Genomic DNA, 22,955 nt, shown 5'->3' on the forward strand with positions numbered 1-22,955 from the left:
CAAAGCAGTCCATACAGCATACCTGGACTTGGCTAAGGCCTTCGACACAATACCCCACTCAGGCATCATAGATAAGCTAAACAGCTTAAAAGTAAACCACTATGTCACTAGATGGGTTGCAAACTGGCTAAAGGACAGAACCCATAAAGTTAAAATCGCTGGAGCAATGTCAGACTCAAAGCCAGTCACAAGTGGTGTCCCACAGGGATCTGTCCTGGGACTCCTCTTGTTCGGCATTTATTTCTCAGATATTAAAGCAAACATGGGAGGGCTGTGGCTGACAAAGTTCGCAGATGACTGCAAACTAGGCGCCATAGTCAATACACCAGCAGACACACACATCCTACAAAAAGGCCTCACTGAAACGGACAACTGGTGCTGTAGTCACGGCCTTAAACTAAATGCCAAAAAATGTATAGTCATCCCTTTTGGAAAAAACAAAGTACCCACAAATTATCAAATAGACAGCAACCCACTGAGTATGGAAAAAGTAATCAGAGACCTAGGGACCCAAGTAGACAGCGACCTCTCATTTGACACCCACGTTGCCAAAGTGGTTAGAAAAACATTCTACCTTGCACACCTCATCATGAAGGGATTCACATCCAGATCCAAGGATGTCATTGTACCTTATATTCCTCCCTCATCAGACCCATGATTGAGTACAATGCCCCATTTGGTATGTACCTCACCCGGCACTTGCAACAGCTGGAGAGACCACAGAAGTACCTCACCAAAAGGATCAAGGGTCTCCAACATATGTCTTATTCCACCAGACTAAAGAAACTTCAGCTCTATTCAGTGGCATACCGCCTGCTCAGGGTGATCTCTGCCTGACGTACAAGGCCATGTCCAATCAGGATTTGATGGACATGCTCCACCTCAAAAAATCCAAATCCATCAGGACCACGAGAGCTAAAGACTTAAACCTCGGCACAAGTATGAATAGGACATGCTGGAGGGATAGATTCATAACCCAGAGGCTTCCCATGCTTTGGAACAGGATCCCAGTTCGTATTAGGCAGAGCCCTCACTGACTCTCTTCAAGAGAAATCTTGATGAGTGGATGGGAGATCAAAAGTTTACCCCAGGGGTCACATCTGTGTCAATGCTAGACAGGGGCACAGTAAACTAATTCTATTATATAAGGGGACCTTCATTGTGTCACTACTAGACAGAGGCACAGTATTCTAGATTTATTCTGTACATTTTGTACCATTTCATGGGGTGGCAAAAGCAACATCACTATGGCTAGGCTTACAAATGCCCCAGGGCAGATAGCCTAGTACTATACTATGAAACTATGAAACTATGAATCTATCCCTCCAGCATGTCCTGTTTATTGTGGTGACAAGGTTTGGTCCCTAGAGCATGTAGCTCAGAGGGATTGGGATTTCTTTAGGTGTAGCATGTCCAACAGCTCTGGGTTTGACATAGCTTTATATGTTATGCAGAGATCACCTCAGAGTAGGCAATATGCTATGGAGTAAAGCTGGAGTTTTTTGAGACGGTCAGTGTAGGGCATCTGTTTGAGGCCAGTAATCCTCTCTGTGAGGTACTGCTGTGGCCTTTCCAGCTGCTGCAGATGTTTTGTGAGGTACATTCCAAAAGGGGCGTTGTACTCTATAATGGGTCTAATGAGTGTTGAGTAGAGGGGAACAATGACCTCTTTTTTCCTGGATGAGAACCCTTTTGTGATGAGGTGTGCCACGTAGAATGACTTCCTGACTACTGTGGTGATGTGATTATCAAAGGAAAGACTACTGTCCACCTGGGTCCCAAGGTCTCTTATCATACATTCAGTGTTAAGTAGACTGCTGCCTATGTGGTAGCTCATGGTTATGTTCAATAGATACATCACTGAGTGCTCCAGTTACTGAGCCAGAATTGTTCCCTGTTCCCAGGATGGGTAAAACAGTAGTAGCCACTCACTGCCATTCTCCTCATCCCATCCTCTCCAGCACCATACCTCTAATTAAACACAGGATGTCTGGGTCACAGTCAAGGCTTCATCACTATGCTCTATAGCACAGTCCTTGAATGAATTTCTTTTTTACGTCTCTGTAAACAGCAGTTTTATTTCCATTTTCCAGTTGTATTGACTGCATTTTCATAAACATACTCACTGTTGCCTCACAGCCAGAGGTTCTCCCGCAGTCAAATGGGCATTCGAAAGACTGCATTGAATGGGCGTGCCTTCGTTGAAGGTTGGGCGTCGGGCTGGCAACTCAACACCATAAAAAACAACTGCCAATCATTAGTGGACCGGAGTTCCGCTGTGGCGACCCCTAACCGGGAAAAGCCGAAAGACAAACAACAACAACTTACAGGCACACATGCATCTTTGCATGGCATATTGGGTTGCTTTAAATTAGATTGAAAACTATAATGTAAAACAGCTGCTTATATACTTTATTTTTCAACAAAGAGCTCAACCAGATTTGACACTCTGGCTTTTAACATAGGCTTCAGCTATTCTCCATAATAAGATAGTAGAAGATAGTAGCATACATGCACAGATTTGTTTAACTTCCAGTTTAAAGCCAGCAATCTGAAGGTAGAATCATTGAGCATGTTACAATCTACTCCAGTGTCAAGCTTAAGTACAACTGTTTTGTCATGTATCCACATTTTCTCAGCCCAGACTTCTTGAGAACTCTTCTGGCACTCATGCTTATTTTTATCACTCATCTTTTTTTTTTTTTTTTGTTACACAGCTCTGTTGTATGCCTCCTACCTCTTGAATTAGTTTTGCATAGTGTCCACACAATATATTGCTGCTGTACCTACAAATATTTCAGTCTTCAACTCATTTTTTGTATACATAACATAAACATTTTGCTTTTTGCTCATTTAAAATACATTTTTAAATAATGACCTTCAGCTTCACACATTCTACAGACAATGTTTTATTGCATTACTCTGCCTCTTTGAATATCTGAAACCACTAATGCAAACCCTGCTGTTTTCTGCTGCTTGTTTATTGCAAGCTGTTGTACTGTACAATGTTTAGAAATCAAGTGTTGCCCTTTTGTTTTTATTTTTATTTATCTACTTACTTATAATTTGTTTTATTTTCTCTGTAGCAGAAGGATGGTGTTGCTGCATAGCAATTTGAGAACAGCAATTAAAGAAAAAGAGCCTACAAGTGGTGGAAGAGATGCAATTGATGGAGGAAGAAAAGTTCAAAGAGGTTAGCAAAAAGGCTGCAAAGTGGGTAAAGACATCAAAAGATAAAGCTAGAAGAGAATCAGCCAAAGGGGCCAATAAGGGAAGCAGATTGTTGTTTAGGTACATACGAGAAAGAAGGAAAGGATGGAAGTGGCTAGGCTGAGCAAGGATGGGAGGGAGATTACAGAAGACTGAGAAAAAATAGAGGTATGCAGTAAATACTTTGTTTCCATTTTTACAAGAAAACCAAGAGTAGTGTACTATGCTGGGAGATAGGCAGGTCAGAATGGACAGAATAAAGACATCAGGATAGAGGGAAAGGAATTTTAGAGGGAACTAGCTGCTCTTTGGGAAGATAAAACACAAAGATAAGATGGGCTGCCTTCCACAGTCTTCAAAAATCTAGACACCCTAACATAGATCTTCAACATACCACTAATTAGTGCAGAAGTACCAGAGGGCTAGAGGACAACTGAGGTACTCTTGTACAAGAGGGCAATCAGAAAAAAAATGAAGAGATCTACAGGCCTGCTGGCTTAGCAACAGTGTTAGGAAACGTCATGGACAGAAACATGAGGGGAAGGCTGGTAGGATTTCCAGTGGATCTCTGCCTCCATGATAGCAACGCATTTTCATTGCCAGAAGTAGCTGTCAGTCAAACAGGATCCAGTTTTAATGACTAAGTTAGAGGAGAACTTGAAAGGGTAGAGCCAGCATATTTACTCTACGTGAACCATAGCAAGACCTTTGACTCTGTCCCACACAGGAGGTTGATAGGAAAACTAGAGGGAATGAGGTTATTGTAGTTGCATTAGATATTAGTTAGGGAAAAGAGAACAGGATCAATCTCTCTGGTAAATGCACAATAATGGGAGTTTAAGGCAGGATTTGGAAAGGCTGTTCAAGTTTACAGTAAGGTGGAAGTTGATGTTCAGTGAAAACAAATGCAAAATACTGTACTTGGGTCACAATACCTCTAGTGTGAAGTACCAGCTGGAGGGAGTGGATGGCTAGATGGCAACAGGGCAGTAAGAGGATCTGGGGGTGTTGATCACACCTGGATAGGACCATTTGAGAGTACAGTGAACAGTGGCAGCAAACAAAATGCTTGGGTGTATCCTTGGGTGGGGGGGTTAGATTCCAGAATAAAGAGGTAATGATTCTCATCTGTAGGGCCTGGTCAGACCATACTCTCAGTATTGCATTCAGTTCTGGAGGGGCATATAAGAAAAAGGACATTAGGCTGCTGGAAGGACTTCAGAAGGAAGGTACCAGAAAGATACATGAGATGGATGGAAAGGAATGCAACTCGAGACTAGAGAGGCTCATTTCATTTGACCTGAAGAGACAAGGACATAATATTGGTGAACAAATGGACTCAGTCTTGAAGGTTGCATTTCAGCAGCAAGGACATGTGGCTGCAACAAATTCATTGTGGGCACACAGAAACAAGTGCCCACAGTTTGATGGAAGGACTTGGTCGGACCACACCAATCACATATTAGGAAACAATGTCTAGGGCTCATATCAGCAGCAAAAATACTGTGTACAATGGGCAGGATCTTTTTTAATGTGGCAGAGTTTGTGTGTGTGTGTGTGTGTGTGTGTGTGTGTGTGTGTGTGTGTGTGTGTGTGTGTGTGTGTGTGTGTGTGTGTGTGTGTGTGTGTGTGTGTGTGCAGCATTATTACCCTTCACAGTGACTAGGGAGCATCACTTAAAATATATACTGGAACGTAAGTATGACTTAGTACTGTACAGGATTTCTTCCACACTGTATGTTATAGTTATGTAAGCATGCATTACTTACATTGAGCATGACATGCATTACTTTCTGTCTCATGCACTTGGTTACTGAGCTGTGGGGATGGCAGTGCATGCTTCTTTGTGTCTGCAGTGAATTTGATGCAGAAAAATATATATCTATGCTGAATTGCATTGCAGCCATGCATTCTTAACCAAGTGTCCAGAGAAATGTCCCACAATCTTCAAGTCTGAAGCCAGCACCATGTCAGGTAGATGTGCAGGATCACATAGAACTGGACGGATAGGTGGAGAAGGATGTGGCACGTCTCTGAAAGTACATTTTCAGACAAAGGGTTGTTGTACCAGGGAATGAACTACCTGAATGGTTACTAGAGAGGGAGACCAAAGAAGCATTCAGGATACCATGAGACAGATGGAAAAGTGGAAGTCAGGATAGATGACAGATAGAATATTAAGGCACTTAAAAAGGCAGACTAAATAGACTTACTGTCTCCTTTTGGAAAAAGCAGTCACAGTGTAATTCATTTTTAAACACTGATGATTTCACACATTTCTAAGTAATCGGTTACATATTTCAACTGCTCACTTAATAATTCACTGTCTTGACACTCATTAATGGCTTTTTTGAATGTCAAATCTGATTTTCTCAACAGTCTTCCTTTTATACTGAATTCTGTTATGACACATACTGTCTCTAATTAAGGAGCCACATAATTGTCAATATTCACAGTTATGCACCATGTGTTTTCACTCATTCACAACAATAGTCTTGCTGTACCTTGATTTATAGTAAAGGATAATGTCTTATATTGGGTGCATTCTTTCTAGGCTCCTAGTGTGGCTGTATTTTCTTTATCAGTGCTATCAAGCTGTTCCTTTCCTCCTGTTTTAGTGAATATTTATTAAATACCTTCATGGCTTCCTTGTCTGAAATATACAGAAACATGGGGCATTGGGCTTTCTGAATTTCGTCACATAGGCCATTTGCAGAAAGCTACAGCCCACCAGTTTCCTTACAGATTCAAAAACTGATGAAAAATCTTCACAAATATTGAGGTTTGAGTTATATGAACATAACTCAGTAGAATACATATTTTTTTTTCCATTTTTTAATCAGAGGCTTTCTATATGTGAAAGTAGATTTACTGATGAGGAAAGGCCAGGGAAAATGCAAATAATTAACTTTATTTAGTGATGTACTACTCAAATGAGCTGGGGTGAGAAAAGTAGATGTCCAATACATTTCATAACATATTCAGATAAACACTCAAGTTCTGTATACCAAGAGCAGAGACTTTAATGGTTATGAAATTCACAGAGTCTAAGATATAATTCCACTGAAACTTCGATACTCAAAAGTGACTAAATCATATCCCGTCACATGACTCACACTGAAGTCATCTCCAGCATCTTAAAGGTTTCTTACTCTTAAGGCTGGAGGTTAAATGTCAGTGGAACATATGATAAAAAGGGGAAAAAAATCTAAAATTCACAAGCTGAATATGTCACTTAGTTGCAATTGATAACACAATAACTCTGTGCTATGTGGCTATTCCCATTCTCATTGTATGGAGTTAAATTGTAGTACTCTGTAACTCTTTATTTACTTTTTCATTTGTATTGCTTTACATTATATGTATTATTCTTATAGTTAACCAAAACAGTATAAGGTGATATTCATCATACGGTCCTGGAAGGCAACTCCTGCTGGCATCACTTTTATTCACAGGCTGGGCTGTCCACTGCAATTCTCTCAGTCATCCATTATAGCTTTGAGTTTCTAGTTTTCTATTTGAATTGGAGTAAATGGATGGTGGTTTTGGCACTGCAGAACATGCTGCCATTTTTCTGTTGACACTTTAGTTAAGCATTGATATTCATTGTATCTTCCACCACTTTCTGGAGCAAAAGTTCAATATTTTAGAGGGCTTATCTGAAATCTGACTTTTTCACCTTTACTAGAGACTTAGGTCACAGAGTCGATGCAGTTGTATCTTGACAATTACAAACAGACATACTCTAGCTATAGGTATATACAACTGATAGTGATGGGACTCAAAGAGTAGCTGCCAGTAGGAGTTATCACGCAGGAAAAACACATTAATCCATGTTTTCTGGATTACCTATACATTCCCATACATATTAGTTTTTTTCACTTTTCTGAATAACTTTTTTTTCAGTCCTTCCCCTCATCTTGTTACAAATTAAGACATCCATCTTGAGTGCTTACTAGTGCAGCAACCCTTCCCACCAACACTAGGCAGAAAAAGATGATGAAAAAAAACAAGGTTACCAAATTATTCAATTACCAAAAGTTACGAGGGACGGAGAGAGGCAAATTGAGACAGAAAGTTTTCCTATGCAATTAGCTCTGAGGTTTTTTTTTTTTTTCTGAGCCACAAAGAGGCTTTAATTAGAAACCTGCCATTTAATCCATGCCCAGAATTTATTCCTAATGTACACTGCCATCTATCAGTATTATTTCTTCCAACAAAGATTGCCACAAATTATCTGAAACTGCAAAAGTATACCTGCAATTATGATCAGACTTGTTTCTTATGTCTGTTTATATACACTTTGTTAATTCCTCAAATATGCACAAAAATTCTTGTGCACAGTCTGTGTTCTGTCTTACCAGTATAAGATGCTGCAAATGGGCATATCACAATGTGTAACACAAAAATAAAATTACAATCACTATAAGCATTATAAAAACACTTTTCTCACTATGTGGCTGCCTAAAACAAATGATCTCCTTCGAAGAAAATACGAGTATAAGAGTTTCCCCTTGTTAAAAAATAGGATGTTTGATGTGACAATTAATTAGATTACTTTTTTGCAAATGTCTATAATAGCTTAATTTTTTCTATGTTTGAACTGGGTTCCATCTTCGGTGATCTTACAAACTTGGTATAATATGTCAGTAAACTATATTTCTTATGCATATTTTTTCCAGATTCAGTATTATTGATTTTAAAAAGCTAAACGCACTTTGTGATATTCTTGCAATATTTTGGAGTCCTCATTATTTGCGAAACTACTGAACAGTGTGTGACAATGTCTCCATCTACTTATTTGTACTAATGCAAAAATCACTGTACTTCAGTGTAAAGGAAATGGTCTGAGGTACTGCAACCTTCGATAAAAAACTTAAGTTACCTGTAACAAGCATATGAGACAGAAAGCATAACTTTAGACTAAGTAACCTAGCAAACTTGTATAAATCACAGAGGAAATTTCTACACAGGTAGCTAGTATAAAATTTGCACCCTTATATAAAATTCTTTCTAGCACTGGGATTAGAATATAACTATTACCAAGACTCACAGTATCACAGTAGTACAATAAAAACACTCATAGCTTCTTCCTTTAGAACAGCTACAAAAAATCAACTTTACTAAATCTGTAAATGTTTTCATTCTATCATCTATGATCATAATGATGGCCTTTAAGAAACAAAAAGAAAAGAAAGCCTTATGCATACAGTTTTGTCTGTTCTTAAGACTCAAAAATATTTAAGACTTGATATATTAGAAAAGCTGAATTTGTTTTTTTTGGGAGAGGAGACTTACATAGCTAAAATATAGAGATTATTTTGGCAACATTTGCTTGATTCTAACATGAGGCTATTAATTCTAAGTGTGTTTTAGAAAACAAAACAATTGAAGCATTACACTGACTTCTATTTCATTCATATCATCTTTAATAATCACAATAATTTATACTACTTTCAGGTAGTAGGTATTATTTTATTAAACCACTTAGTGCTGATACAGATGTCACCCTGTGATTGGTTTATTATATCATTGTATATAAGTGTGCTTTGATTTTCCATATAACCAGTCTGAAGATTAAAATACATTAGGTGATAGAATGAACACCATGATAAGTTTAATAATGTTTTTGTTATGAACTTCTTGTAGGAAGAAACTCCAGCTATTTTTTGTAGACGTTTGCACTCTTGTGTTCAGCCCTACCGAAATAAAAGTCTATGCATGCCCACAGCACTATATACCACGAACACAGAATTACAGTCACTTTAATTATTATATTTACTTATTTTAAAAAGGTGTTTCTTTAATTATATTTAATTATTTATAAAATGTTTTTCACTGTATTTGTGCTTGCAAAGCATTCACTGATTTTGATCCAATGAAATGCCATGCCATACAGCATCTAAAAGTTCTGCATTCCAAAACAGTAGGATATTTGATGTGACATCTAGTGAAATCACATTGGTTGCCAGTATAAAAAAAATAGTTCTTTTTCTATAGCTAAAACAAGGCCAACCTTCAACTAATTTAACAGGATTGGTATCACATATTAATAAAGTCCAGATCTTCTATGCTTCTTCTATGTTTATTTCCTTACTGTTACAGTTAAAAAATGTACAAATCCAGTGACATTTGTAATTTACTGGAATCCTCATTGTTTCGGATAGTATTAGAAAGTATACAAAGAATAACAATTTCCAGTACTTGCGAAACAATATAATTGGCAGTTTTCTCAGAAACCCTTATCATAACCCCTGTCTAGTGATTTAATAATTTCCTCATTATTCCCATAAACCACATAAATAAAGTCACTTGTACTTCTACCTGCTTTTATATGATTAGTCCAATCATCCAAACATGAGTCATGCTTCAACGATTTCCCAGTGTCAAGAAGTGTAACTTTTAAACACCCAAACCACACAGAAGTATTTTTTTTACAGGAGGCTTACCCCCTGTGGCTTTCATATGAGGATATTGACCCCTTCATAATACCGTAATATAAATACCATCTCTGACAGTTTGAATGGCTTAGTTGGATAAAGCCTCAATTCTAACCCAGGCCACCCAAGTTTAATTAGTGAGTCAAGCACTTAGTAGAAGTGACAAGGGAGTGAGAGGAGTGACATGACTGTGCTTGTTCATCTCTCATGGGGAAGGAATAGGATGTATGCCAATGACATGCAAAGTGTACCAATTTCCCAAGTGGAGACCAGAGAAATATGAACAATGTGCTTGGCATAGGAGTTGGGGCTGATTTGCAGGCTTTCATCACTTGTAGATGTGAATGGCAGTCCAGCTCAATGCTCTTTCAACTGCCCTCATAGGTTCATAGGTTCATAGGTTCATACTAGGCTATCTGCCCTAGGGCATTTATAAGCCTAGCCAGAATGTGTTTGGCTTTCGCCACCCATTTTAAATTAATTTTGCTATGCCCTTTTTTTGAGGTTAGTATACTGTGCCTCTGTCTAACAGTGACACAGAAGTCATACCAGGGGTAAACCTATGATCTCCCATCCACTCATCAAGATTCCTCTTGAAGAGAGTCAATGAGGGACTCTGCCTAACCTGGACTGGGATTTTATTCCAGAGTGAAGGGAGCCTCTGGGTTATGAATCTGTCCCTCCAGCATGTCCTATTTATTTCAGTGCTGAGGTTCAAGTCTCTCGAGTGTGTAGCTCGATGGGATTTGGATTTTCTGAGGTGCAGCATGTCCATTAATTCCGGGTTGGACATGGCTTTATAGATCAGGCACAGATCGCCTCTGAACAGGCGGTATGCCACTGAGTAGAGCTGGAGTTTCTTTAACCGGGCAGCATATGGCATCTGTTTGAGCCCTTTGATCCTCTTGGTGAGGTACTTTTGGGGTCTTTCCAGTTGCTGCAGGTGTCTGGTAAGGTACATCCCAAAAGGGGCATTGTACTCAATTATGGGCCTGATGAGGGATGAGTAAAGAGGCACGATGACCTCCCCTGATCTAGATGTGAATCTCTTCATGATTAGGTGGGCTATATAAAATGTTTTCTAACCACTTTGGCCACGTGGCTGTCAAATGAGAGATTGCTATCAACTTGGGTCCCCAGGTCCCTAATTACTTCTTCTGTACTTAATGGATTACCACCTATGTGGTAATTTGTGGGCACTTTGTTTTGCCAAAGGGATGACTATACACTTTTGGCATTTAGCTTGAGGCCATGGCTCTGGCACCAGTTGTCTGTTTCTATGAGGCCCTTTTGGAGGATGCTTGTGTCGGCTGGAGAGTCGATTATGGCACCCAGTTTGCAGTCATCTGCGAACTTGGTCAGCCACAGTCCTTCCGTGTTGGCCTGTACCTCCGAGAAATATATACTGAACAAGAGAGGTCCCAGGACTGAGCCTTGTGGGACGCCACTTGTAACTGGTTTGGAGTCTGACATGGCTCCAGCAATTCTAACCATGTGGGTTCTGTCCTTGAGCCAGTTTGCAACCCATCTAGTGACATAGGGGTTTATATTTAAGCTGGTGAGTTTATCTATAATGCCCGAGTGGGGTATTGTATCGAAGGCTTTTGCGAGGTCCAGGTAGGCTGTGTGGACCACCTTCCCTCGTCAATGGCCTTGGTGACTGTTTCAAAGAAATCAACCAGGTTTAAGAGGCAGGATCTGCCCTTAACAAAGCCGAACTGGGTAGGATCCAGTGTCTGTAGGTCCCCAATATCTTTATTTATGAGGTCCATGATTATCCTTTCCATAGCTTTGCAGACCAAGCTAGTCAGGCTTATGGGGCGATAGTTCCCAGGATCCGTTGAGGCACCACCTTTGTGGAGAGGGACCACAGTTGCTGTACGCCACTCTTTGGGTACATATCCTGTAGTAAGGCTGAGATTGAACAGTAGTTTTATGTTTGGGTTTAGCTCTTCTTGGAGTTCATGTAGGATGCAGCCGGGACACCGTCTGGTCCCATTGATGCTGTGTTTTTTGCTTTGGAGAGGGCGGCAATTACCTGAGCATCCGAGATGTCAGGGGGGCAGCACTCTGCTGGAATAGATATTTGCCCTTTTGGTGGGGGGTTTGGGGGGGGGGAGTTTGCACTGAAGCTGTCAGCTAGGATGTTGGCAATGTCTGTGGGTTCGGTGTATTTTTTGTCATTTTGGACTAAATCTGAGCATATCTGGGAATTACCACCCAGGTTCCTAACATAACTAAAGAAAGCCTTGTGATTATCCTTAGTGTCCTGTGCAATTTTTCTCTCAAAGCTGGCCTTAGACGATTTTATGAGTGCCCGTAGTTTTTTGCTAATACTGATCAGAGATGCCTTCCCTTTTTGGAATTTTGCTCTATCATTTAGTAGCCTCCTCCTTCTATTGTATAGCTTGTTTATGGCTGGGGTCCACCAGACAGGACGTCTGCCTTTGGAGGATTGGGTCTTGGTTTTATTTGGGATTGCATGATCCATGCATTCCTGAAGGTGTTCATAGAATGTGTTTATAAAGGATTCTGCGGTCTGGGCCGTATTTTCCACAGGCCCGGGGGCTTTGAAGGATTCCACCTCAGTTTTGAGGAGTGTGAAATTTGCTTTAGAGAAGTTTTTCACTGTGGTTTTCTGGGCAGGGGGTGGTGTCGGGATGTGAACATCCAGTGAGATTAGTTTATGGTCTGATCTTACCATTGAGGGATACACTTCTGGTCTGGAGCATAGAGTCCCCATGTTGGTGATGATCAGGTCCAGTATGTTTTCCCCTCTTGTGGGAGCGGTAACAAGTTGTTCCATAGCATTTGAGTTTATAAATTCTAGGAACCTTTGGGCTAGGGTGTTGGAGCTAGAGTAATGCTCCCAGTCTATGTTTGGGTAGTTGAAGTCGCCCAATATAATGGCGTTTGGAGAGGCCTTCATATTTTCCAGTGTTCTCATGAAGGCCGAGTGGGGTTCCTGGGTTAGGGAGGGTGGTCTGTAGCAGGCTATAAACTGGAAGGCAGTTTTACCCACTGTTAGTTGCACATGGATAGTCTCTGATGCTTCGTGCTGTGCCACCAACCTGGAGGTGTGGGTATCTTTGAGTATTGATACTCCCCCTCCTTTTGTGGGTCGGTCCAAGTTTTGGGGCCGAAAAGCATGGTATGAGGTATAACCTGGTAGTGCTGGGGTGCTCTCGGGAGCCTTGAACCAGGTTTCTGTTACTGCACAGATATCGATTTTCTCCATGCTAAGGAGAGTTTAGAGTGCGTGCATCTTGAGGTTTAGACTTCTGGCGTTGAGTAGCATTACTCTTAGTTTCTTATCCCTTGTGATACCTATGGAGGTGGGTTTGTCTTTTGAGCCTTGCCTAAAAAAGGCACTATGGGGGTAGCAAGAGCCTTTGCCAATATCCGAAAGCCCAGGGGTGACAGGTGCAGGCCGTCCCTAGCGAAGCATCGTAGCTTGTCGAGCATGTCATCCCAGGCTGACAGGCATTGGATCCCCTTTGACTGACACCAATAATTAAGCCAATTGTTGAAATTGATCATCTTGCCTTCATATTGTGGCATCATTCTTGGTGAGGGTAAGATGCTACTCAAGGTCAGGGTCATACCGGCCTGGGCCACATGCTCAGAGAGCTCCTCTATGTCTCTTTTCATGTAGTCCAGGGAGGTACGTCTCAGGTCATTCACACCAGCATGGACAATGACTGAGTCATATTTGTACTTGCAATGTCAATAAATGTGAACACAAGACCAAGAATCACCAAAATCCACGGCCACAGTACCCAAATCTCCAAAAAAATGTAGTTGAAAGCAGTAGGTTAAAAATAGCACATTTATTGGTACGTAATCTGAATCACACCAAACAGCAGCAAACTAAAAACCAAGCACTTTTGCTCGGTTATTACCGAGCTTCTTCAAGGTTAAAAAATCTGTTATGTAGTCAGCCATGTTAAATACTAAATGCAACATCACATGACATACCCGCCCCCCCATGTGATCCATACCTAATCAGTTTCTTAAAAATACAGTGTGTGTAAACTTTCATTGAATGTTAAATATATATTCCAATCTAAAAATCAAACTCAACTTTAAATTTAGTGATGCCAGAAATGCAAATATGTAATATGACACATGTAAAAACACATAAAAAATAATAAAATAATAAAGTGAATAGTGATGAAATAAATAAACATGACAGTAATAAATATTGAACTAAACCATGAAAATAAATAAATGTAACATCTTCATTACCAGTACAGCACAAGGTAACCAAACTAAGGCATTCGGCTGAACTGCAAGTACATCCAATACCAGTATGTTTAATGGGGAAATCTAAACAGTCTACAAGAACCCCTATTATAATCGTGCCCTTCTTAATTTGAGCACGCTGTTTATATTCAAAGCGTCATTCATGCCCGGTGATCTAATGCGTCCAGTCTGAGCTGCCAAAACAATTCCGATATTCCAACCTGGCTTCCCAGTTCCCCGTGGGTGGTGTCACTTGTTCTAGAATTGTAAACTTAATTTGCATGTTTTCACATAATTGTGAATGCTTAAAAAAGGCATTGGTCACTTTACCCTTACTGATATCATATTGGTGTTCATAAACTCTTTTCTAAATTGTCTTTCTGTCTTGCCTACATAAAACTATGGCAATGTAGGCAGATTCCCAGGTATACCACTCCTTTGGTGGCACAATTAAAGTATTGTTTAAACTTATATCTAAAATTTCTGGAAGGGATAGAAATAACATCTTTGTTCAACATGAAGGCACATTGGTTACATGAACCACATCTATGGGTACCCTTCTTCATTCTAGTGGACTCATTCTCAACAGCCTTATTTTTCTCAAAACGTTCTTTCAAATTCGTTCCTCTTTTCTAACGAAACCTGGCACTGAAGGGATAAGATGTTTTATATCTTCATTCACTGAAATAATGGGCCAATACTTTAAGATGACTTGTTCTATTACCTGAGAGTCTGAAGAATATGTATATGCAAAACTATTCTTAAATTTGGAGGTGTTGTTGTCTATCACCAACTCCGTACCGGCTGTCGGTACCTAGTAAAGGGTAATACCTGGATTCCCTGTTATCAGTAACTTCCTGAGCCACTCCATCAATCAAGTTGACTGGGTATCCTTTTTCTATAAATAAGCCACGGAGTGTGTTGGCTTCCTCCAAAAAATATTCAAAAGTGCTACACATTCTCGAGGCTCTAATCATTTGGCCTTAACTATCCCTTTTTCTGGTAAAAAGGGTGCCCACTACAAAAATGAAGGTATGCGTTAGAAAAGGTAGTCTTCCTAAAAAGTTTGGAATGAAAACAGCTGTTTGCGTAGTCCTTAATTAATGTTACATCCAAATAATGTAAAACATCTTGGTCAATTTTATGAGTAAATCTAAGAAAATCAGTACATCCATTGATGTGTTCCAAAAACTCATTCAGGTCATAAATGGAGCCATTCCATAGTAGGCAAATATCGTCTAAATATCTGGTATAATGTGTAATGAACTTTTTCCATGGTGTATTGAACACAAATTCCTGCTCCCAATGGTAGAGTACACAATTGGCATATAACGAAGCACAACATGCTCCCATCGCCACGCCTTTCTTTTGGCGAAAAAACTCTCCATTAAAGTAAATAAAATTGTTTGTCAAAACTGTGTCCATTAAGTCCACCACTAAATTGGTAACGTTGCTAGCCAACGTGCCATCAAGCGTAAGGGTTTGCCTAAACCATTCAAGTCCTACTATGTGAGAATACTTGGAAATAGGTCTATGATATCTATGGTTACCATGTATAACTCTGGACTAAACATCTGTCGGTTGATAACTTTTAAGAAATGCCAGGAGTCTTTGCAAATATGTGTAATTGGTGTTAGGACTCTTTTGGCTATATGATCTATAAATTTTGCTAAGGGCTCCGTAATACTGCCTGCCCCAGAAACAATGGGCCTGAATCTTAGAGGGGCTAGGCCTTTATGTGTTTTCGGAATACCAAATATTATTGGTACCCTTGGTTTCATAACATGAAAGTAGTTGTAGAGCTGCTCATTAATAGTGCCTTGCAAGAGGTGATCGTATAAGTAGTAACTAATTTTGGCATAAGCTAAATTAATTTCATTATGGGACACCAGTTCATATTGTTCAACATCCTGCAACATTCCCTGTAGGATAAAATCGTAATCTAACTGGTACATTAGCACCACACCCCCTCCTTTGTCAGGTTTCATAACCCGGCATTTTTCCTGCTTTAAATTCTCAATCAACTGGAATTCTTTGATACTGAGGTTCAATGGGCACTTATTTTTCCTGTTTTTAGCAGCTGTTCTAATTTCTCTTTCTACCATTTCCTCAAATATCTTAAGAGATGGGTGTGTGGGGGGTTAAAGGTGCTGGTTCTGGTAAGGTCTGAGTGGGTATTAGGTTGACCCTTAAAAAATATTGAAAGGTTTAGCTGCCTAATAAACAATTTAAAATCTATCAGTGTGTTAGTGGTGTCAAAGGGACTGGATGGGACAAAGGTAAAACCTTTTGAAAATAAAGTAAAATGCTCGTCTGTAAGCAAGCAATCAGTGAAGTTGTAAATTGTAAAATTATCTTTTCTGAAAATAATTTTCTTGGTAGGGGCCTCTTCCATTGTTAATGGTAAAACATTACCAAGTGGTTCTATTTCTGTATACGATTCCACCCTTGTTTCTGATGTCCCATCCCCCTCACTCCCCTGTTGGGAGGGTGCTGAAAATCCTGGTAGGACTGTTTCCTGCCCCTCTCAGCAATTCTTTCACTCCTCCTGGGTGGTTCATTGTCAACCCTAACACCCTTGTTATTACGTTCCACCATGTTATCCCCTTCCACAAACACAGTGTCATAGTTGTTCTTCCAACCACCATTTCTGTAAATAGGGTAGGCTAAGCCTTCCTGGTATTCGTGCATATCCCTGTCAAGTTTCTTAATTTTCCTATTTAAAACTTTTAAGCAGTGTTGGTCAACCTCATAAAAACATTGTCATAGCTTCTTTTAACACTTCCAAAATCCACATCATTAGTAACATTTTGGTTAAGAGCAGTCAGCTCCTTCAATAAAAGTTCAGCCTTGGATTGATACTCCACAATTATTAGTTTCAACATATCTATACCCGCGTTGTTAAAAATGTCACATAACTTGTCATACAATTCAGTCCCTGGGTGCACACAGTTAGGAAATTTGAATAAACGGAGACCTTTGGGAGCCCTGTTAACCTGTATGCATTCATTTAAGTAGTCTATCTCCAACTGGTTGTTTTTAAGCGCATATAACTTGTCTCTAAACAAGTTAAAGTTATTATCAATGTTTCTGTTAAAATTAGAGTCTACAGTACCTTGCTGAAAATGAAACTGCTTTTCAGTCCATGCTCCAAAGTTAAAATCATTATCTGTGTCCCTTATATTGTCATCTCTTCTGAGTTTACCACTGGCAACATTTTTAGTGGGCGATGTACCACGTTGTGATTTGTCTCGTAAATGGTTACCGGAAATGACGTCATCCGCCCTGCCATTCGTAGCAGTTGGTGAAGAAGAAGTGACCCTATTGCGCTTGTCAGAAAGTTGCAACTGGTTGCCAGGCAACCCAAAACTCTGTTCAGCATTTTTTTCTTTCAGTTGTTTAGTAAGTTCAGTTAACAGGTTCAAAACCTGTGTAAATTCAGCGCGGGTCACCGGAGCATTGTCAGTATCTTCTCTCAGTATCGCTGGGGTCTCCATAAAGTTGGTAGAATTGGTTCCTTCAGCCATGGAAAAAATAAACTCCGAATGTCAATAAATGTGAACACAAGACCAAGAATCACCAAAATCCACGGCCACAGTACCCAAATCTCCAAAAAAATGTAGTTGAAAGCAGTAGGTTAAAAATAGCACATTTATTGGTACGTAATCTGAATCACACCAAACAGCAGCAAACTAAAAACCAAGCGCTTTCGCTTGGTTATTACCGAGCTTCTTCAAGGTTAAAAAATCTGTTATGTAGTCAGCCATGTTAAATACTAAATGCAACATCACATGACATACCCGCCCCCCCATGTGATCCATACCTAATCAGTTTCTTAAAAATACAGTGTGTGTAAACTTTCATTGAATGTTAAATATATATTCCAATCCAAAAATCAAACTCAACTTTAAATTTAGTGATGCCAGAAATGCAAATATGTAATATATTGACACATGTAAAAACACATAAAAAATAATAAAATAATAAAGTGAATAGTGATGAAATAAATAAACATGACAGTAATAAATATTGAACTAAACCATGAAAATAAATAAATGTAACATCTTCATTACCAGTACAGCACAAGGTAACCAAACTAAGGCATTCAGCTGAACTGCAAGTACATCCAATACCAGTATGTTTAATGGGGAAATCTAAACAGTCTACAAGAACCCCTATTATAATCGTGCCCTTCTTAATTTGAGCACGCTGTTTATATTCAAGGCGTCATTCATGCCCGGTGATCTAATTGCGTCCAGTCTGAGCTGCCAAAACAATTCCCGATATTCCAACCTGGCTTCCCAGTTCCCTCCCCGTGGGTCGGGTGTCACTTGTTCTAGAATTGTAAACTTAATTTGCACATACATATTTGTACTTGCCTTGGAGTGACCTGAGTGCTTGTGTTATGTGGCGGATCCTAGCGCCCGACAGGCAGCTCACCGTGACCTTCTCCTTGTTCAGCCTGGTGAGCGGGACGTCAGTGTGCCTGATGATAGAGTCACCTATTACAAGTGTATCAGGTGTGTTGTTTAGCCTTAAGGGCTGTGACTGTTCGGCACACTGGCTTTGTGAGATATGTGTTGCACGTGTTTTGTTTTGGGGTAGCGGTTGCTTGGGTGTCTGCTTTGGAGGTCTCTGCTGCTTAGACAGATTTTTATTTAGAGCCTCTGAGTATGTTTTTGTGTGTTTATGTGTTTGGTCTGCTGTCATGGTAGGTCTATGTGAGACTGGAATTGTACTGAGTGTGGTTTCCTTCTCCTCCTGACTGGTTACGCCAGTACTGAGTTGAGAGAGCTTAGCCTCCAGTTTGGCTATATGGATGCATCTCTCACATGTGTTGGAATTTATTGGGAGGAGGAGGGTTGTCTGTGTACATGAGGCAGTTGTAACATTGCCTCAAGATTCCCAGATTCACCAGCTGGACCGGAGAGAAGATTGACAACTGACGTTTGGACATGCTAGAATAGTATTGGGAATTCCTTTATAATTGAAAAAAGGGCCAATGGGGAACAAGGTACTCGAGAGGACTTTGTGAGAGTGTAGTGCTTTTAATTTTTTAGTGCTGACTTATATAATTGCTTTAGTGAGCAAGTGCCTTTAGTGAGCAAGTGCCAGGTAATTTAAATGCAATGTGTTACAGGTAACTTAAATGCAAAGATGACGAACAGTAACTTTCCTTTAAGTGAAACAAGGAAATGAGTACAGTAAGCAATGCAGATATCACTAGGGATCCACAGAAGCGCTGAAAAGCAGCGGTTTAGGTGGTATTAGCGTTTCAGGGAAATAACAAGCAAACAAACAACACGCATACAAACAGAGCTAGATTCAGCAGGCCTGGATCTAGTCTATGCTACAACAAACAAGGTGTACCAATTTCAGTAAGAAACAGTTGAAATATGCAGGCACTATAAGCCTTTAACCAGAAATTCCCAGCTCAGAAGGGCAGAGTCCAGCCTCTCCTCCCACAAGAGTGCAGACCACGAACCTTCTTAATGTAAAATAACTGGCCTGAAGCCCAAGTGCTTAAACCAGAACTAATACACTTTTAGAATAACAGACACTGAGCCCTCAATCAGCAGTTCCCAACTTAGAAGGATGTAAGCCACCTGTCCTGCCACCACAGTGCAGGCCACAAACCTTCCTAATGTAAAACAACTGGTCTGAAGCCCAAGTGCTTAATCCAAAAGACTTAGAATGATAGCTACACTTTAATCAAGTTACTACCAAGCAGTAATAAATACAATTGAATACTTTGAAGAATGCCTGGATTAGTGCTTAAGTTATACAAACAAAGCTAGATTCAGCAGGCCTGGATCTAGTCTACGCTACAGCAAACAAGGTGTACCAATTTCAGTAAGAAGCAGTTCAAATATGCAGGCACTATAAGCCTTTAACCAGAAATTCCCAGCTCAGAAGGGCAGAGTCCAGCCTCTCCTCCCACAAGAGTGCAGACCATGAACCCTTTTAATGTAAAATAACTGGCCTGAAGCCCAAGTGCTTAAACCAGAATTAATACACTTTTAGAATAACTGACACTGAGCCATCAATCAGCAGTTCCCAACTTAGAAGGATGTAAGCAACCTGTACTGCCACTACAGTGCAAACCACAAACCTTCTTAATGTAAAACAACTGGTCTGAAGCCCAAGTGCTTAAACTAAAAGGCTTAGAATGAGTTGCACCAAGAAGTAATAAATACAACTGAGTACTTTTAAGATGACGCAAAAGCAAAATAAATTAGGAAGAAACACAAATACAGTAAAAGCAGATATTTTTTTTTTCAGAAAAGTAGCAAAAACAGTAGTAAAAACAATTCACATGCAGTGCAAGCTGGCACACTTGAGTATGTAGCAATATTAGCCACACACAGTTTGATAAAAATGCAATTAAATTACAAAAGGACTAAAAGCAAGTGCAGAAAGGGTTTATTAGATAGAATGCGGTAAAGAGATAGGACTGGGGGAGTGTCCTAGATCAAATCTACAGTGGGGCGGGCACTGCAAAAGCCACTAAATTTAAACTACAACCAAGAACAGGGAGGGGGGGGGGGGAAGACAGTTTCAACAGAGCTAGATCTGAGGAATCAGTCCAAATTATAAAACCACAATAAAATGCAGAAAATATACTTAAATCAGCTTATGTCCAGTTGATGTATGCAGACAAATCTCAGTAGCAAGCAACTCTATTTAAAATGATTACAAGAAATGTAACCAACACAGGTTTTAATGTTATCAGAAACCCCCAAGCTAATTAACACTTAAAGGAATTTCAAAGCAGTTTAACAACTAGTGCAGAGCTTCAGAGACACACACAAGACAGTTTCAACAGAGCTAGATCTGAGGAATCAGTCCAAATTATAAAACCACAATAAAATGCAGAAAATATACTTAAATCAGCTTATGTCCAGTTGATGTATGCAGACAAATCTCAGTAGCAAGCAACTCTATTTAAAATGATTACAAGAAATGTAACCAACACAGGTTTTAATGTTATCAGAAACCCCCAAGCTAATTAACACTTAAAGGAATTTCAAAGCAGTTTAACAACTAGTGCAGAGCTTCAGAGACACACACAAGACAGTTTCAACAGAGCTAGATCTGAGGAATCAGTCCAAATTATAAAACCACAATAAAATGCAGAAAATATACTTAAATCAGCTTATGTCCAGTTGATGTATGCAGACAAATCTCAGTAGCAAGCAACTCTATTTAAAATGATTACAAGAAATGTAACCAACACAGGTTTTAATGTTATCAGAAACCCCCAAGCTAATTAACACTTAAAGGAATTTCAAAGCAGTTTAACAACTAGTGCAGAGCTTCAGAGACACACACAAGACAGTTTCAACAGAGCTAGATCTGAGGAATCAGTCCAAATTATAAAACCACAATAAAATGCAGAAAATATACTTAAATCAGCTTATGTCCAGTTGATGTATGCAGACAAATCTCAGTAGCAAGCAACTCTATTTAAAATGATTACAAGAAATGTAACCAACACAGGTTTTAATGTTATCAGAAACCCCCAAGCTAATTAACACTTAAAGGAATTTCAAAGCAGTTTAACAACTAGTGCAGAGCTTCAGAGACACACACAAGACAGTTTCAACAGAGCTAGATCTGAGGAATCAGTCCAAATTATAAAACCACAATAAAATGCAGAAAATATACTTAAATCAGCTTATGTCCAGTTGATGTATGCAGACAAATCTCAGTAGCAAGCAACTCTATTTAAAATGATTACAAGAAATGTAACCAACACAGGTTTTAATGTTATCAGAAACCCAACACTTAAAGGAATTTCAAAGCAGTTTAACAACTAGTGCAGAGCTTCAGAGACACACACAAGACAGTTTCAACAGAGCTAGATCTGAGGAATCAGTCCAAATTATAAAACCACAATAAAATGCAGAAAATATACTTAAATCAGCTTATGTCCAGTTGATGTATGCAGACAAATCTCAGTAGCAAGCAACTCTATTTAAAATGATTACAAGAAATGTAACCAACACAGGTTTTAATGTTATCAGAAACCCCCAAGCTAATTAACACTTAAAGGAATTTCAAAGCAGTTTAACAACTAGTGCAGAGCTTCAGAGACACACACAAGACAGTTTCAACAGAGCTAGATCTGAGGAATCAGTCCAAATTATAAAACCACAATAAAATGCAGAAAATATACTTAAATCAGCTTATGTCCAGTTGATGTATGCAGACAAATCTCAGTAGCAAGCAACTCGATTTAAAATGATTACAAGAAATGTAACCAACACAGGTTTTAATGTTATCAGAAACCCCCAAGCTAATTAACACTTAAAGGAATTTCAAAGCAGTTTAACAACTAGTGCAGAGCTTCAGAGACACACACAAGACAGTTTCAACAGAGCTAGATCTGAGGAATCAGTCCAAATTATAAAACCACAATAAAATGCAGAAAATATACTTAAATCAGCTTATGTCCAGTTGATGTATGCAGACAAATCTCAGTAGCAAGCAACTCGATTTAAAATGATTACAAGAAATGTAACCAACACAGGTTTTAATGTTATCAGAAACCCCCAAGCTAATTAACACTTAAAGGAATTTCAAAGCAGTTTAACAACTAGTGCAGAGCTTCAGAGACACACACAAGACAGTTTCAACAGAGCTAGATCTGAGGAATCAGTCCAAATTATAAAACCACAATAAAATGCAGAAAATATACTTAAATCAGCTTATGTCCAGTTGATGTATGCAGACAAATCTCAGTAGCAAGCAACTCGATTTAAAATGATTACAAGAAATGTAACCAACACAGGTTTTAATGTTATCAGAAACCCCCAAGCTAATTAACACTTAAAGGAATTTCAAAGCAGTTTAACAACTAGTGCAGAGCTTCAGAGACACACACAAGACAGTTTCAACAGAGCTAGATCTGAGGAATCAGTCCAAATTATAAAACCACAATAAAATGCAGAAAATATACTTAAATCAGCTTATGTCCAGTTGATGTATGCAGACAAATCTCAGTAGCAAGCAACTCGATTTAAAATGATTACAAGAAATGTAACCAACACAGGTTTT

This window comes from Protopterus annectens, chromosome 10.part0 (assembly GCF_019279795.1).
Source record: "Protopterus annectens isolate FY-2018-M chromosome 10.part0, PAN1.0, whole genome shotgun sequence".
NCBI lineage: Eukaryota > Metazoa > Chordata > Ceratodontiformes > Protopteridae > Protopterus > Protopterus annectens.